The sequence below is a fragment of the Myodes glareolus genome, chromosome 19 (assembly GCF_982192425.1).
Source record: "Myodes glareolus chromosome 19, mMyoGla1.1, whole genome shotgun sequence".
Classification (NCBI taxonomy): domain Eukaryota; kingdom Metazoa; phylum Chordata; class Mammalia; order Rodentia; family Cricetidae; genus Myodes; species Myodes glareolus.
The window spans coordinates 43,682,666-43,699,720 of NC_142044.1; the positions used below are offsets into that span (position 1 = coordinate 43,682,666).

Here is a 17,055-nt window from a genome sequence, read left to right on the forward strand (position 1 = left end):
AATAGACCAAGTATATGAGAAAAAAATGGGAGTCCAACTGCTCTCCCAACAACCGACTGCTTCACTGCAGTACAGAGACAACCAGTACAGGCAGTGAGTTATTATTGGCTAATATCAAGAACTCCATGTGATGTCACATGCAATGGACCAATCAAAGCTCAGTTTTAAAAAACACAGTTGCTTTTGAAAAATATTTTTCAAATCACATTCTTTCCCTCAAGGACAAATGCCCTTAGCAGACAGGGCTGCTATCCATCCCCAACCCACTCTTTACTTTCCCAGGAGTCAAGATAGAGTCATTGCTGTCACAGTCACACATTGATCATATTGCTCTCACCTACCCCTGAGTAAAATCAATGAACTTTTCAAGTAGCCTAAATTCCAGATCCCACCCTCTGTCATGTACCTTAGGTCTCATATTAACTAAGCCTGCTCTGGGTGTTACAACAACTCCCTTTCTCATAGAAACCTTGAAATTCATGGAGACTTACTTTGTTGGGTTGGAATAAAACTTCAGATACCCACTGAGTGTCAATCATTACTAACAATGTTTTGTCTCAAGGGAAGATATGCCCTAGCTACACTGTCCTTCTGTAACCTCTGGCCATTTCCTCTCTCACCTCCTAAAAAAATGAAAATAAATCCAGGAAAGAGTGGAATAATAAATCAAACAAAAAATTAAGTCTAGGAAATAAAACTAGACAAAACACTATGAAATTATTGAGCATCAAGAAAGAGTGACCAAGACAATTCACTGATGGATTCTATAATCTTAACTTTGAATAGCAATGTTCTCCAAATATTTCAGTAGTCTATCAACATGAGGGAAGGAATATTTTCAATTTTTTTACGAAGGCTGCATTACTCTTATTCTCGAACCAAGTAAATAAAACTTAAAAAGAACCCAGTATGAGGCAATGCAATTGACTAACACAGATTAGAATACCTCTAATTAAGAAAAAATTCTTAATTAGAGGTAGCTCACACCAAGTTCAGCACCACATTAATAAGACCATACTTTATGTTCAAGATGTCTTCATGCAGGAACATTAGAATTCATCCACACACACAAACTCATAGCACAGGATACATAAAATGTTATAGGTAAGTCCTATAATCAGACATCAAAAGAATGAAGTGCCTTTTCAGGAAAAACTTGGGAAAAGAGAAAGTGTCACTTCAAGTATTCCAGTTCCACAAACACAAGTGTCACATTTTGTTTCCTAGGGGTCATGAACAAGCAGGGGGAACAACCTTTCTTCATTTGAAAGTTCTTGCCACACTCACATGGTGGGTAAGTGAAATGGGGCAGGTAAATATGATCAAAATGCAATACAGGCAGATACAGGAAGTCATCAAAACCAATTAATATGTACAACTAAATATGTAAATCACACAAGAACCTTGGAAAAATGATAAAGAAAAGAAATTAATAAAATGAAAACTGGTTGAAATGAGAAAAAGAACTTAAAGACAAAATCAAACTCAAAACCAATGAGGTAAGAATAGATAGATAGATAGATAGATAGATAGATAGATAGATAGATAGATAGATACCAAATAACAAAAGCCTAGACAGAAACCTGGGAAATATACTCACTGTGTCAGATCCTCCAGGTTTTGAAAAGTCCAAATCTAGGAGAAACAACTGAATCCAACTGCTCACCCCGCAGCACCCAACTGCTTCTCTGAAGAACAGGGATAAATCCCAATGTTAGGTGGCACCCTTCTATTGGCTGATGTCTAACTTACCTCACTTAGAATCCATGTGATGTCACATGCAATGGTCCAATCAGGGTTTGGCAAAAATACATAGTGACTTTTAAATATTTTTTTTCTCTTATATTCTTTTCTCCAGTCACTATACTGTGAGTTTGAGGCCAGACTGGTCTAAAAGAGCTAGTTCTAAACAAGTTCTAAACTACAGCGAAACCCTGACTTGAAAAATTAAAAAAACAGAAGGAAGTAGGGATTGTGTAACCTTAGTTTTATAGAAAATTAAGTCAACGTAATGGAAGCAACTAATGGCATGGACATCAGTAGGAAAGTACAGTTAGTTCTATGGCATAGTAATCTCAATATTCTCCTGACATGGCCCTGTCTTCTCCAAGTAGCATTAGTGCAATCTAAAACATGTTTCTATAGTTACGCAGTGTCCACTTACTTTTTAGGTGACATGACAGATAGAGTTAAAAAGTGACTCAATCGCCTCTCTCCTGCTAAGCCATCCCAGCCTTCTGCCTGGAACCCCTCCCCTCCCCTCTCCCTCTTTCCGGGCTTAAATTCCTCCATCTCAGCCGGGGTGGGCACCTCGGGCCGGGTCAGGTGGTGAGTGCAAAGGGACGGGAGTCCCTTTGTTCTGATAGCCGGCCTCCAGCAAGCTAAGACTGCAGGCAGGGTGACTTCTGACCAGCAAGGGGCTCTGATCCTGTGGAGGGGTAAGTGTGTTGACCGCCACACAAGTCCAGTTAGGGAACACACAATATTCCCGCCATCCTTATCTCCCTGGCTACTCCAAAGGGGCAGCTTCCCCCAGCTAATCCCTCTTTCCTGCAAAGCCATCCCAGCTTTCTGCCTGGAACCCATCCCCTCCCCTCTCCCTCTTTCAGGGCTTAAATTCCTCCATCTCAGCCGGGGTGGGCACCTTGGGCCAGGTCAGGCGGTGAGTGCAAAGGGAAGGAAGTCCCTTTGTTCTAATAGCCTGCCTTCAGCAAGCTAAGGCTGCAGGCAAAGTGATTCCTGGATAGCAAGGGGCCCTAATCCAGTAGAAGAAGACCCAGCGGAGGGAAGAGCCATTGGAGAGCATCTGAAGGAAGAGATGGGCAGGCGCCAAGGCAAGAATTCCTCCAACAATCTGAAAAACAACATAAAAACACCAGATCCCAGCGATCTTACGACAGAAGGACTTGAACGCCCTATTCCGGAAGAAATGGAAAACAGTGTCATTATGAAAGCAATAGAGTCTCTTAAACAGGGTATGAATAACTCACTTAAAGAATTAGAAGAGAAATATAACAAAAAGATGGAAGAAATGAGTAAAGAAATGGAAGACAAATATAACAAAAAGTTTGAAGAAATAAGTAAATTCGTAAATGATACCCTGGGAAACCAAGAAAAAACAATCAAACAGGTAATGGAATCAGTTCAAGAATTGAAAACTGAAATGGAGGCAGTGAAGAAAACACAAACCGAGGGCCGGCTGGATATGGAAAATCTATGTAAACGAACGGAGACTACAGAATCAAGCATAACCAATAGAATACAAGAGATAGAAGAATGAATCTCAGATTATGAAGACACCATAGAGAAAATAAATGCCCTGACCAAAGAAAACAGCAAATCCAACAAATTCTCATCACAAAACATTCAGGAAATATGGGACATAATAAAAAACCAAATCTAAGAATAATAGGAGTAGAAGAAGGAGAAGAATTGCAGATCAAAGGTCCAGAAAATATATTCAACAAAATTATAGAAGAAAACTTTCCCATCCTAAAGAGTGATATTCCTATGAAGGTGCAAGAAGCATACAGAACACCGAATAGACTGGATCAGAAAAAAACATCCCCTTGCCATATAATAATCAAAACACAAAGCATTCAGATTAAAGAAAGGATATTAAGAGCTGCAAAGGAAAAAGGTCAAGTAACCTATAAAGGTAAACCTATCAGACTTACACCAGACATCTCTATAGAAACCATGAAAGCCAGAAGGTCCTGGATAGAGGTACTGCAGAAACTAAGGGACCATGGATGCAAGCCCAGACTACTTTACCCAGCCAAGCTTTCGTTCACTATCAACGGAGAAAACAAAATATTCCAGGATAAAAACAAATTTAAACAATACGTAACTACTAATCCAGCTTTACAGAGAATATTAGAAGGAAAATTACATCCCAAGGAATCCAACATTGCCAACACTGACTACAATAATTCAGACATCTAGCGACCCTTCACTAGCACAACTCAAAGAAGGAAAACACATACACTCTATTACCCCCCAAAAAAATGACTGGAGTCAACAACCAATGGTCATTAATATCTCTTAATATCAATGGACTCAATTCACCTATAAAGAGGCACAGACTTAGAGATTGGATACAAAAACAGGATCCAACATTCTGCTGTTTACAAGAAACACACCTCAACCACAAAGACAGACACCTACTCAGAGTAAAGGGTTGGGAAAAGGTTTTCCAAGCAAATGGACCTAAGAAACAAGCGGGTGTGGCCATTCTAATATCTAACAAAATCGACTTCAAACTAAAATCAATCAGAAGAGATGGAGATGGACATTTCATACTCATAACAGGAACAACTCATCAGGAAGAAGTCTCAATCCTGAATATCTATGCCCCTAATATAAAGGCACCCACATATGTAAAAGAAACTCTTCTAGAACTCAAGGCAGTCATCAAACCACACACGCTAATAGTAGGAGACTTCAACACTCCTCTCTCACCAATGGACAAGTCAATCAGACAGAAACCAAACAGAGAATTAAGAGATTTATTGGAGGTATTGAATCAAATGGACTTAACAGACATCTATAGAACACTCCACCCAAATAGGAAAGAATATACCTTCTTCTCTGCAGTTCATGGAACCTTCTCGAAGATTGACCACATACTCGGTAACAAAGCAAACTCCCACAGATACAAAAAAATATTAGTAACCACCTGTGTCTTGTCAGATCACCATGGATTAAAATTAGAATTCAACAACAATGCTACCCCCAGGAAGTCAACAAACTCATGGAAGTTGAACAGTAAACTACTAAATCACCCCTGGGTCAAGGAAGAAATAAAGAAAGAAATTAAAGTCTTCCTTGAATTTAATGAAAACAAAGACACAACATATTCAAACCTATGGGACACTATGAAAGCAGTGCTAAGAGGAAAGTTCATGGCAATCGGTGCCCAAATAAAGAAAACGGAGATAGCACACATTGGAGACCTAACAGCACACTTGAAAGCTCTAGAAAAAAGAGAAACTGATTCACCCAGGAGGAGTAGAAGACTGGAAATAATCAAACTGAGGGCTGAAATCAACAAAATAGAAACAGAGAAAACAATCCAAAGAATCAATGAATCAAAACGCTGGTTCTTGGAGAAAATCAACAAGATTGACAAACCTCTATCCAAACTAATCAAACGGCAGAGAGAGCACATGCAAATTAATAGGATCAGAAATGAAAAGGGGGATATAACCACAGACACAGAGGAAATTCAGAGAATCATTAGATCTTACTACGAAAGTTTATATGCCACAAAGTTGGAAAATGTAAAAGAAATGGACATTTTTTTAGAGAAGTACCATATACCAAAGTTGAACCAAAAACAGGTGAACAATCTAAATAGACCTGTTAGTCGTGAAGAATTAGAAGCTGTTATCAGAAATCTCCCTGCCAAAAAAAGCCCAGGACCAGATGGTTTCAATGCAGAATTCTACCAGAACTTCCAGGAAGAGCTAATACCTATACTCCTTAATGTATTCCATAATATAGAAACAGAAGAGTCATTGCCAAACTCCTTTTATGAAGCTACAGTTACCTTAATACCAAAACCACACAAAGACACAACCAAGAAAGAGAATTACAGGCCAATCTCACTCATGAACATCGACGCGAAAATTCTCAATAAAATCCTGGCAAACCGAATACAGGAACACATTAGAAAAATTATCCATTATGATCAAGTAGGCTTCATCCCAGAGATGCAGGGCTGGTTCAACATATGCAAATCTATCAATGTAATCCATCATATAAATAAACTGAAAGAAAAAAACCATATGATCATTTCATTGGATGCTGAAAAAGCATTTGACAAAATTCAACACCCATTTATGATAAAGGTGTTGGAGAGACTGGGGATACAAGGATCATACCTAAATATAATAAGAGCAATGTACAGCAAGCCGACAGCTAACATCAAATTGAATGGAGAGAAACTCAAAGCCTTTCCACTAAAATCAGGAACACGACAAGGCTGTCCACTCTCTCCATACCTCTTCAATATAGTGCTTGAAGTTCTAGCAATAGCAATAAGACAACATAAGGAGATCAAGAGGATTCGAATTGGAAAGGATGAAGTTAAACTTTCGTTATTTGCTGACGATATGATAGTGTACATAAGTGACCCCAAAAACTCTACCAAAGAACTCCTACAACTGATAAACACCTTTAGTAATGTGGCAGGATACAGGATCAACTCCAAAAAATCAGTGGCCCTCCTATACACAAAGGATAAAGAAGCAGAGAGGGAAATCAGAGAAACATCACCTTTCACGATAGCCACAAATAGCATAAAATATCTTGGGGTTACTCTAACCAAGGAAGTGAAAGACCTATTTGACAAGAACTTTAAGTCTTTGAAGAAAGAAACTGAGGAGGATACCAGAAAATGGAAAGATCTCCCTTGTTCTTGGATTGGGAGGATCAACATAGTAAAAATGGCAATTCTACCAAAAGCAATCTATAGATTCAATGCAATCCCCATCAAAATCCCATCAAACTTCTTCACAGACCTTGAGAAAACAATAATCAAGTTTATATGGCAAAACAAAAACCCAGGATAGCCAAAACAATCTTATACAATAAAGGAACTTCTGTAGGCATTACCATTCCTGACTTCAAACTCTATTACAGAGTTACAGTATTGAAAACAGCTTGGTATTGGCATAAGAACAGAGAAATCGACCTTTGGAATCGAATAGAAGACCCGGATATTAACCCACAGACCTATGAGCACCTAATTTTTGACAAGGGAGCTAAAAGTATACAATGGAAGAAGGAAAGCATCTTTAACAAATGGTGCTGGCATAACTGGATGTCAACCTGTAGGAGGATGAAAGTAGATCCATACCTATCACCATGCACAAAACTCAGGTCCAAATGGATTAAAGACATCAACATTAATCCATCCACTTTGAACCTGATAGAAGAGAAAGTGGGAAGTAGTCTACAAGATATAGGCACAGGAGGCCTCTTCCTAAGTAGGACCCCAGCAGCACAGACAATAAGAGAAACAATGAATAAATGGGATCTACTGAAACTGAGAAGCTTCTGTAAAGCAAAGGACACTGTCAGTAAGACAAAAAGGCTGCCTTCTGACTGGGAAAAGATCTTCACCAACCCCTCATCAGACAAAGGTCTGATCTCCAAAATATACAAAGAACTCAAGAAACTAGGCACTAAAACTCTAATTAACCCAATTAAAAAATGGGGTACTGAACTGAACAGAGAATTCACAACAGATGAACTTCGAATGGCCAGAAGACACTTAAGGTCATGCTCAACCTCCTTAGCGATCAGGGAAATGCAAATCAAAACCACTTTGAGATACCATCTTACACCTGTCAGAATAGCTAAAGTCAAAAACACCAACGATAGCCTATGCTGGAGAGGATGTGGAATGAGGGGAACACTCATCCATTGTTGGTGGGAATGCAAACTTGTGCAGCCACTGTGGAAATCAGTGTGGCGGTTTCTCAGGAAACTGGGAGTCAACCTCCCTCAGGATCCAGCAATTCCACTCTTGGGAATATACCCTAGAGATTCCCAAACATACTGCAAAAGCATTTGTTCAGCTATGTTCATAGCAGCACTATTTGTAATAGCCAGAACCTGGAAACAGCCTAGGTGCCCCTCAATAGAAGAATGGTTAAAAAAGGTGTGGAACATATACACATTAGAGTTTTACTCAGCGGTAAAAAATAATGACATCTTGAATTTTGCCTGCAAATGGATGGACATAGAAAACGCTTTACTGAGTGAGGTAAGCCAGACCCAAAAAGAGGAACACGGTATATATTCACTCATAAGTGGATTCTAACCATAATTAAAGGTCTTTGAGCCTATTATTCGTGATCCTAGAGAAGCTAAATAAGAAGACGAACCTGATGAAGATTATTTAGCTATCTGCCAGGAGGTAGGAAATAGTCAAGAGTCCCAGGTAACCTTGGGTGCATGGGGGGTGGGAGGGGTGTTGGAAGGGGAGAGGGTTAGAGAGAAGGGAGTAGGGGAGGAATGGAGAAACCTCGGTTGACCGGGATGGGGGGAAGGGAGGAAGGATGAATATGGGAGCAGGGAAGAATATATTTCAACTAAGGGAGTCATTTTAGGGTTTACAGGAAACTTGATTATATATGGGATCCCAGATCCAAGGAGAGATCCCCAGATTGTTCTCTGGACAGAGGAGAGGGTGCCTGAACCGGCCTTGGCCCATAACCATACTGATGAATATATTGCTTATCACCATAGATCCTTCATCTGGCCATGGATGGCGATACAGACGGAGACCCACATTGGAGCACCGGACTGAGCCCCCCAAGGTCCAAATGAGGAGCAGAAGGACGAAGAAAATGACGAAGGTCTGCGAGGGATGCTATCACCCACTGATACAATGGGTCGGATCTAATGAGAGTTTACCAAGGGCAGTTGGACTGCGACTGAACGAGCACGTGATCCAACCAGATTCTCTGAATGTGGCCGGATTCTCTGAATGTGGCTGGCCCGGAGTCTTTCTGAGAAGTCAAAGACAATGACACTGGGACTAGTTTCCTCTGCATATACTGGATTTTTGGGATCCAGTCTGTTTGGATACTCACCTTCCTGGACCTGGAGGGAGGGGGGAGGAACTTGAACTTCCCACAGGGCAGGAAACCCTGACTGCCCTTAGGGACAAAGAGGGAGGAGGAGAGGGAGGGGGGAGTGGGAGGGTGTTGGGAAGAGGAGTGTAAATGGAAACTATTATAATTTAATAAAATTACTTTTAAAAAAAAGTGACTCAGTCTATTTCCACATCCCAAGGCCGTCTCAATCCACGACACATTAGTTGTGAGTTCTCAGTGGATTTTAGCAAGAAAGACCTGATATGACAGATTGTGGGACCTTCTATAGATCATCCCCTAAATGACCCTGCTCTGTCCACTTACTCTCTCCAGCAGAACATTTCTTTCTCCTCTTCCCCCATCTCTGCACAGTCCCTCATCCTGGAGTTTGTTTATGCAGATAGCTGTGCTGTTGCGTTCACCAAGTCTGGCACCTGGATATCTACCTACATGGTTTCTTATGCCTCCAGCCCCTGATGCAACCTGGAACCATCAGCATTGCTTCCTCTCAGAAGCACCAGCATTCTCCACAGCAGACTCCCCTGTCTCTTCTTGGTTCCCAACAGTACTTGGGGTCAAAGTCTACTGCCTGGACAAATCTCTTGTCTCTAAGCTCAATAACTGTTGAATGGTTCTCTTTTTCTGCTAACAGAAAGAACAGCAAGCAAGGTTGGGTTCTAGGGACCAACTGAACATTCCATGCAGACTGGCATCATCCCACACGTCTGTCTTTGGGACTTGACGGCCATCCCTGTTACATGCCACAACATTATACAGTACCTAACTGCTCAGCCACCATTTTCGAGTGACTTATCAGACCCATAATAGCCTGTGCTGGAGAGGTTGTGGAGTAAGGAGAACACACATCCATCGTTGGTGGGAATGCAAACTTGTGCAACCACTTTGGAAATCAGTGTGGTGGTTTCTCAGGAAACTGGTAGTCTACCTACCTCAAGATCCCACAATTCCACTCTTGGAAATATACCCAAGGGATGCCCAATCATATTACAAAAGCATTTGTTCAACTATGTTCATAGTAGCACTCTTTGTAACAGCCAGAACCTGGAAACAACCTAGGTGCCCCTCAATAGAAGAATGTATAAAGTTGTGGCAATATACACTTTAGAGTTTTACTCAGTGGTAAAAAACAATGACATCTTCACTTTTGCATGAACATGGATGGGAATAAAAAACACTTTACTGAGTGAGATAACCCAGACTCAAAAAGAGGAATATGATATTTACTCACTCATAAGTGGATTCTAGCAATAAACAAAGGACAGTGAGCCTATAGTTCATGACCCTAGAGAAGCTAAATAAGAAGGTGAACCCAAAGAAAAACATGTATTTATCCTCCTGGATATTGGAAGTAGACAAGATCGCTGGACAAAAGTTGGGAGCAAGGGGGTGGGGATGAGTTGGGGTAAGGGGAGATGGGGAGAAAAAGGCTGACAATAAGGGCTGACTGAGAAGTAAAGGACAATAGCACTGGGTTTTGATTCTACTGCATGGACTGGCTTTGTGGGAGCCTAGTTTGTTTGGATGCTCACCTTCCTAGACCTGGATGGGCAGTCGAGGACCTTGGCCTTCCCACAGGGTAGGGAACCCTGACTGCTCTTAGGACAGGAGAGGAAGCAGGAGAGGGAATGGGGGAAGGAGGAGGAAAATGGGAGGAAGGGAGGAGGTGAAAATTTTTAATAAATAAATAAATTTATAAAAATAAATAACCAGAGTTAACCACCACTGGTAATTAATATCACTTAATATCAATGGACTCATATCACCTATAAAATGGCACAGGTTAAGAGAATAGATACAAAAACAGAATCCAGCCTTCTGCTGTTTACAAGAAACAGACCTCAACCTCAAAGACAAACACTACTTCAGAATAAAGGGTTGGAAAAAGGTTTTCCAATCAAATGGACCTAAGAAATAAGCGGGTGTCGCTGTCCTAATATCTAACAAAATTGATTTTTAAAAAATCAATCAGAAGAGATGAAGAAGGACACTTTATACTCAAAACAGGAATAATTCATCAAAATGGAGTCTCAGTACTGAATATCTATACCCCTAATGTAAAAACACCCACATATGTAAAAGAAACATTACTAAAACTAAACTCACACATTAAACACCAAACACCAATAGTAGGAGATTTCAACACTCCTCTCTCATCAATGGACAGGTCACCAGACAGAAATTTAGCAAAGAAACAAGAGAACAAACAGATGTAATGAATCAAATGGACTTAACAAACATCCAAAGAACATTCCACCCAAACAGCAAAAAATATACCTTCTTCTCAGCACCTCATGGTGCCATCTCAAAAATGGATCATATACTCGGTAACAAAGCAAACATCCACAGATACAAAAAAATTCTAGTAACCACCTGTGTCTTATCGGATCACCATGGAGTAAAGGTAGAATTTAACAACAATACTATCCCCAGAAAGCCTACAAACTCATGGAAACTGAACAGTCAACTACTGAACCACCCCTGGGTCAAGGAAGAAATAAAGAAAGAAATTAAAGTCTTCCTTGAATTCAATGAAAATAAAGACACAACATATCCAAACCTATGGGACACTATGAAAGCAGTGCTAAGAGGAAAGTGCACACATAAAGTAAAAGGAGAAAGCTCACATTGGCGACATAATAGCACACCTGAAAGCTCTAGAAAAAAAGAAGCAGACTCACCCAGGAGGAGTAGAAGACTGGAAATAATCAAACTGAGGGCTGAAATCATCAAAATAGAAACACAGAAAACAATACAAAGGATCAGTGAAATAAAGAGCTTGTTCTTTGAGAAGATCAACAAGATTGACAAACCCTTATCCAAATTAATCAAAAGGCAGAGAGAGAAAACCAAAATTAACAAAATCAGGAATGAAAAGGGGGACATAACAACAGACACTTAGGAAACTGAGAGGATCATTAGGTCTTACTTTAAAAGCCTCTATGCCACAGAATTGGAAAATATAAAAGAAAGAGACATTTATTTAGATAAGTATCATATAACACAATTAAATCAAGACCAGGTGAGCAATTTAAATAGACCTATAAGTTGCAAGGAAATAGAAGCTGTCATCAAAATTCTCCCAACCAAAAAAGTTCAGGGCCAGATGGTTTTAATGCAGAAATCTACCAGAACTTCAAAGAAGAGGTAATACCTATACTCCTCAATGTATTCCACATAATAGAAACAGAAGAGTCATTGCCAAACTCTTTTTATGAAGCTACAGTGACTCTGATACCAAAACAGCACAAAAACTCAACCAAGCAACAGGATTATAGACCAATCTCACTCTGAACATTGATCCAAAAATTCTTAATAAAACCCTGGCAAACCGAATTCAAGAACACATCCAAAAAAATCATCCATTATCTTCTTCTTCTGGAAAACACCAATGGCGGATGACACCTGTGCAGCGGGAGGGCCAGGAGGACGAGGGGCGGGGAGGGTGGGGGGAGAAGGTAGAATTGGGAGGCCGGCTAGGATTTGGCAGCAGTCTGAGGGGGCCACGGCTGTGGTCTGAGGGGGGCGCAGCTGTGGTTGAGACCCTGGCCAAGGCCGCGGGGCTCGAGGAGGTAAAGCTGAAGACAAGGAGTAGATTCCTGTCACCAATCTGGGACGCCTGGTTAAGGACATGAAAATCAAGTCCCTAGAGGAGATCTACCTGTTCTCCCTGCCCATTAAGGAGTCCGAGATCATTGACTTTTTCCTGGGAGCATCCCTAAAGGATGAGGTTCTGAAGATCATGCCCGTGCAGAAGCAGACTACGGCAGGCCAGCGGACCAGGTTCAAGGCTTTCATCGCTATTGGGGACTACAATGGACATGTAGGTTTCGGTGTTAAGTGCTCCAAGGAGGTAGGCACTGCCATCTGAGGGGCCATCATCATCTTGGCCAGGCTTTCCATTGTTCCTGTGCGGAGAGGCTACTGGGGGAACAAGATTGGCAAGCCCCACACTGTGCCTTGCAAAGTGACAGGCTGCTGTGGTTCTGTGCTGGTGTGTCTCATCCCTGCCTCCAGAGGCACTGGCATACTCTCCGCTCTTGTGCCCAAGAAGCTACTGATGGTGGCTGGGTTTGATGACTGCTACACATCAGCCAGGGGCTGCTCTGCCACCCTGGGCAACTTTGCCAAGGCCACCTTGGATGCCATCTCTAAGACCTACAGCTACCTGACCCCTGACCTCTGGAAAGAGACTGTTCACCAAGTCTCCTTACCAGGAATTCACTGACCATCTTGTGAAAACCCACACCAGAGTCTCTGTTCAGAGGACCCAGGCTCCAGCTCGGTGAATCAAGTCTGTTAAAAAAAATCATCCGTTATGATCAAGTAGGCTTCATCCCATAGATGCAAGGCTGGTTCAACATTTAAAAACTGATCAATGATATTCATCATATAAATAAACTGAAAGAAAATAAACATATGATCATTTTATTAGATTCTAAAAATCATTTGACAAAATTCAACACCCCTTTATGAAAAAGGTATTTTAGAGATTAGGAATACAAGGATCATATTTAAATATAATAAAAGCAATATACAGCAAGCTGACATCTAACATCAAAATAAGTGAAGAAAAACTCAAAGTGATTCAAATTCACTAAAATCAAGAACAAGAAAAGGCTGGGTACTCTCTCCATATCTCTTCAGCATAGTGTTTGAAGTTCTAGCAATAGCAATAAGACAACATAGGAGATAAAGGGGATTCAAACTGGAAAGGAAGAAGTCAAATTTTTGTTATTTGTAGATGATGATAGTATACATAAGTGACCCCAAATCTCTACCAGAGAACTCCCACAGCTGATAAATACCTTCAGTGATATGGCAGGATACAAGGATCAACTAAAAAAAATCAATAACCCTCCTATACACAAAGGAAAAAGAAACTGAGAGAGAAATCAGAGACACATCACCTATCAAAATAGCCACAAATAGCATAAAGTATCTTGGGGTAACACTAACCAAGGATGTGAAAGACGTATTTGACAAGAACTTTACATCTTTGAAGAAAGAAATTGAAGAGGATACCAGAAAATGGAAGGATCTCTTATACTCTTGGATAGGTAGAATTAATATAGTAAAAATGCCAATTCTAAGAAAGTCAATCTATAGATTCAATGCAATCCCCATCAAAATCACAACAAAATTCTTCACAGAACTTGAGAGAACAATAATTAACTTTATATGGAAAAACAAAAAACTGAGAATAGCCAAAACAATCCTATATAATACAGGAACTTCCGGAGGCAATACCATCCCTGACATCAAACTCTATTACTGAGCCACAGTAATGAAAACAGCTTGGTATTAGCATAAAAACAGAGATGTTGACCAATGAAATCAAATTGAGGACCCGGATATTAATCCACACACCTATGAACACCTGATTTTTGACAAAGAAGCTAAAATTATACAATGAAAGAAAGAAAGCATCATTAACAAATGGTGCTGGCATAACTGGATGTTAACCTGAAGAAGAATAAAAATAGATCCATATTTATCACCATGCACAAAACTCAAGTCCAAATGGATTAAAACCTCAATATAAATCTGACCACCCTGAACGTGATAGAAGGAAAAGTGGGAAGTAGCTTGCAATACATGGGCACAGGAGACTCCTTCCTATGTATAACCCCAGTAGCACAGACAATAAGAGCAACAGTGAATAAATGGGACCTCCTGAAACTGAGAAGCTTCTGTAAAGCTAAGGACACAGTCAAAAAGCCAACCTAAGAATAGGAGAAGATCTTCACCAACCCCACATTAGACAAAGAACAGATCTCCAAAATATATAAAGAAATCAAGAAACTAGACATTAAAAATTCTAAATAACCTGATTAAAAAATGGAGAGGGTTGTTGGAAGGGGAGAGGGTTAGAGAGAAGGGAGTAGGGGAGGAATGGAGAAAGCTCGGTTGACCGGGATGGGGGGAAGGGAGGAAGGATGAATATGGGATCAGGGAAGAATATATTTCAACTAAGGGAGTCATTTTAGGGTTTACAGGAAACTTGATTATATATGGGATCCCAGATCCAAGGAGAGATCCCCAGATTGTTCTCTGGACAGAGGAGAGGGTGCCTGAACCGGCCTTGGCCCACAACCATACTGATGAATATTTTGCATGTCACCATAGAACCCTCATCTGGCAATGGATGGAGATGGAGGCGGAGAACCACGTTGGAACACTGGACCTAGCTCCCTAGGTCCAAATGAGAGGCAGAAGGAAAGAGATCGTGAGCAATGAAGGCAAGGGCACAAGAAACCTTCATCCGACGTTGGATGGCGATACAGATGGAGACCCATATTGGAACACCGAACTGAGCACTCCACAGTCCAAAAGAGGAACAGAATGATGAAGAAAATAAAAAAAGTAATCAGGACTGCGAGGGATTCGAGCACCACTGATACAAGGGGACTGATATAATGGGAGTTCACCAAGGCCTGTTGGACTGGGACTGAACGAGGACATGATCCAGCCAGATTCTCTGAATGTGGCTGGCCCGGAGCCTTTTTGAAAAGCCGTTGACAATGACACTGGGACTTGCTTCCTCTGCATGTACTGGATTTTGGCGCTCCAGTCTGTTTGGACTCTCACCTTCCCTGGACCTGGAGGGAGGGGGGAGGAACTCGGGCTTCCCACAGGGCAGGAAACCCTGACTGCTCTGGGGGATGGAGAGGGAGGGGGAGAGGGAGTGGGGGGAGTGGGAGGGTGGTGGGAGGAGGGACTGAAATGGAAACTTTTATAATTTAATAATAATAAAAAAAAGAAAAAAAAACAAACAAAACTCCTAACAAAGTTTGTCCTCAGGGTTAGGGACATTAATTAGGGGTTGATCATCACTGCTATAGGGTTGGTGTTGGTGTGTAATTTTATAGGCTCGGGGATCTACTTTGGAGGAAAAGAAAAATAAAAAAGGGAATATAAATATGATAAATTAGAAAGGTAGATTACTGAATCTATTTTGTAAAAGCAACTATTAGTTTTAAATGTTTTACATTGGTTTTACTTTTGTATATTATATACAAATTTGAGATTAATTTTGTTAAAACATACTGTACATACATTTCTAATCTTTTCTAAGGTATTGTACCTATACAGCTCATTTAACAATTTAATGCAAATTTCTAGTCCTTGAGAATTATTATGGCTAGTAGTCTGACTATTGAGAAAAAATTCCTTCTTGGTTTGTGCTAAGAAAAGGATTTGGTCATCTCTCTAATAGAACCCATTGATCCAAAATGACATGACATCAAATAGTCAAAATGGATTGCTGTCAACTCCAACAGACTAGATCCTCTCTATGCACAGGTTTTCAGAAACTCGCTTTCCCATTATTCTTCAGCAAGCCAAGGCAATGATATCTTTCCCTCTGTGGAGGGAAAACTGGCACAGGCCAGGTGATGTGTTACTTTTCTACACTTGGGATGTCGCTACAGTAAGGCCAAGCTTCAGAATCTACTCCTCTATCACAGAGATACTACATAGATTCAAATTTACTATCAGGTACATAATGTCACAGAATGGGGTGGAGGAATTCAAATAGAGTCAGACACTATCACCAAAATGTTGTATAGTTGTGTGTGGGATGTTATAATGAAATTGCTAGGGGAAGAAGACATGTAAAATAACACAAAGAAAATTAAAACCGTTTTACAAAAAGACTAAATGAGTTTTCAAATAGGAAAATTGGTGATAATGAAGAAAGAGAAGATTACATAAATCAAACCTATAATGTAAACCAGTGGCATAAATGTAAATATTTAACAGCAAGCCTTAACCTATGGAAGAGATATCACATACTGGAACTGAACTCACTCCTGCAAGGTTCAGTATACTGAAGATTCCTAGTCTGTCAGAGCAAGTTTTAAGTCCAACTTCTCTGTAGGCAGCCAACAGCTACTCCAAGATTCAGGGACAGAAGCCCAATGCAGGCAGTGCCTCACATAGACTAGTTGCTAAGACTCTTCATAATGCCTCCTTGTGATGTCACCACAGCAATCGACCAATCATGGCTTGTCAGACCTGACAGTGGTTTTGATCAGGTTCTGTAGCACAACCACTGCCTTGAGCAATATTCTCATTTCTGGGACCAAATCCCAGACCAGAGTTGGAAGAAGGTTGATTTATGCACAGGCTTTCAAGAGGCACTGAAGCCACGGGGGTGGGAGCATCTTGTTCCCAATAGAACTGCATGTTAGGTGGCTGGTGAGCTGCATTAGAAGTTCTCTATCCCCATGTGGACAGTTCCTGTAGCTGGCTCCACAACCTTGTTGCAGAAATCTCAAACTAGTAATCCAGTGCTCAGCATATTGACATACAGTATAAAAATCCCTGTGTTACTTTGAATTAAAAATGCCTCATACACATGGGGCATTTGGACACATGGACACACAGGAAGGTTGGTGGTACATTTTGGGGAACTTTATGTGGT

General features: G+C 40.7%; 1 pseudogene; it reads left to right on the forward strand.

Moving 5' to 3' along the window:
* Window positions 1-12,018: 12,018 nt before the first annotated feature.
* LOC148118969 (small ribosomal subunit protein uS5 pseudogene) lies at window positions 12,019-12,916 on the forward strand (annotated as a pseudogene).
* The last annotated feature ends 4,139 nt before the right edge of the window (window positions 12,917-17,055 follow it).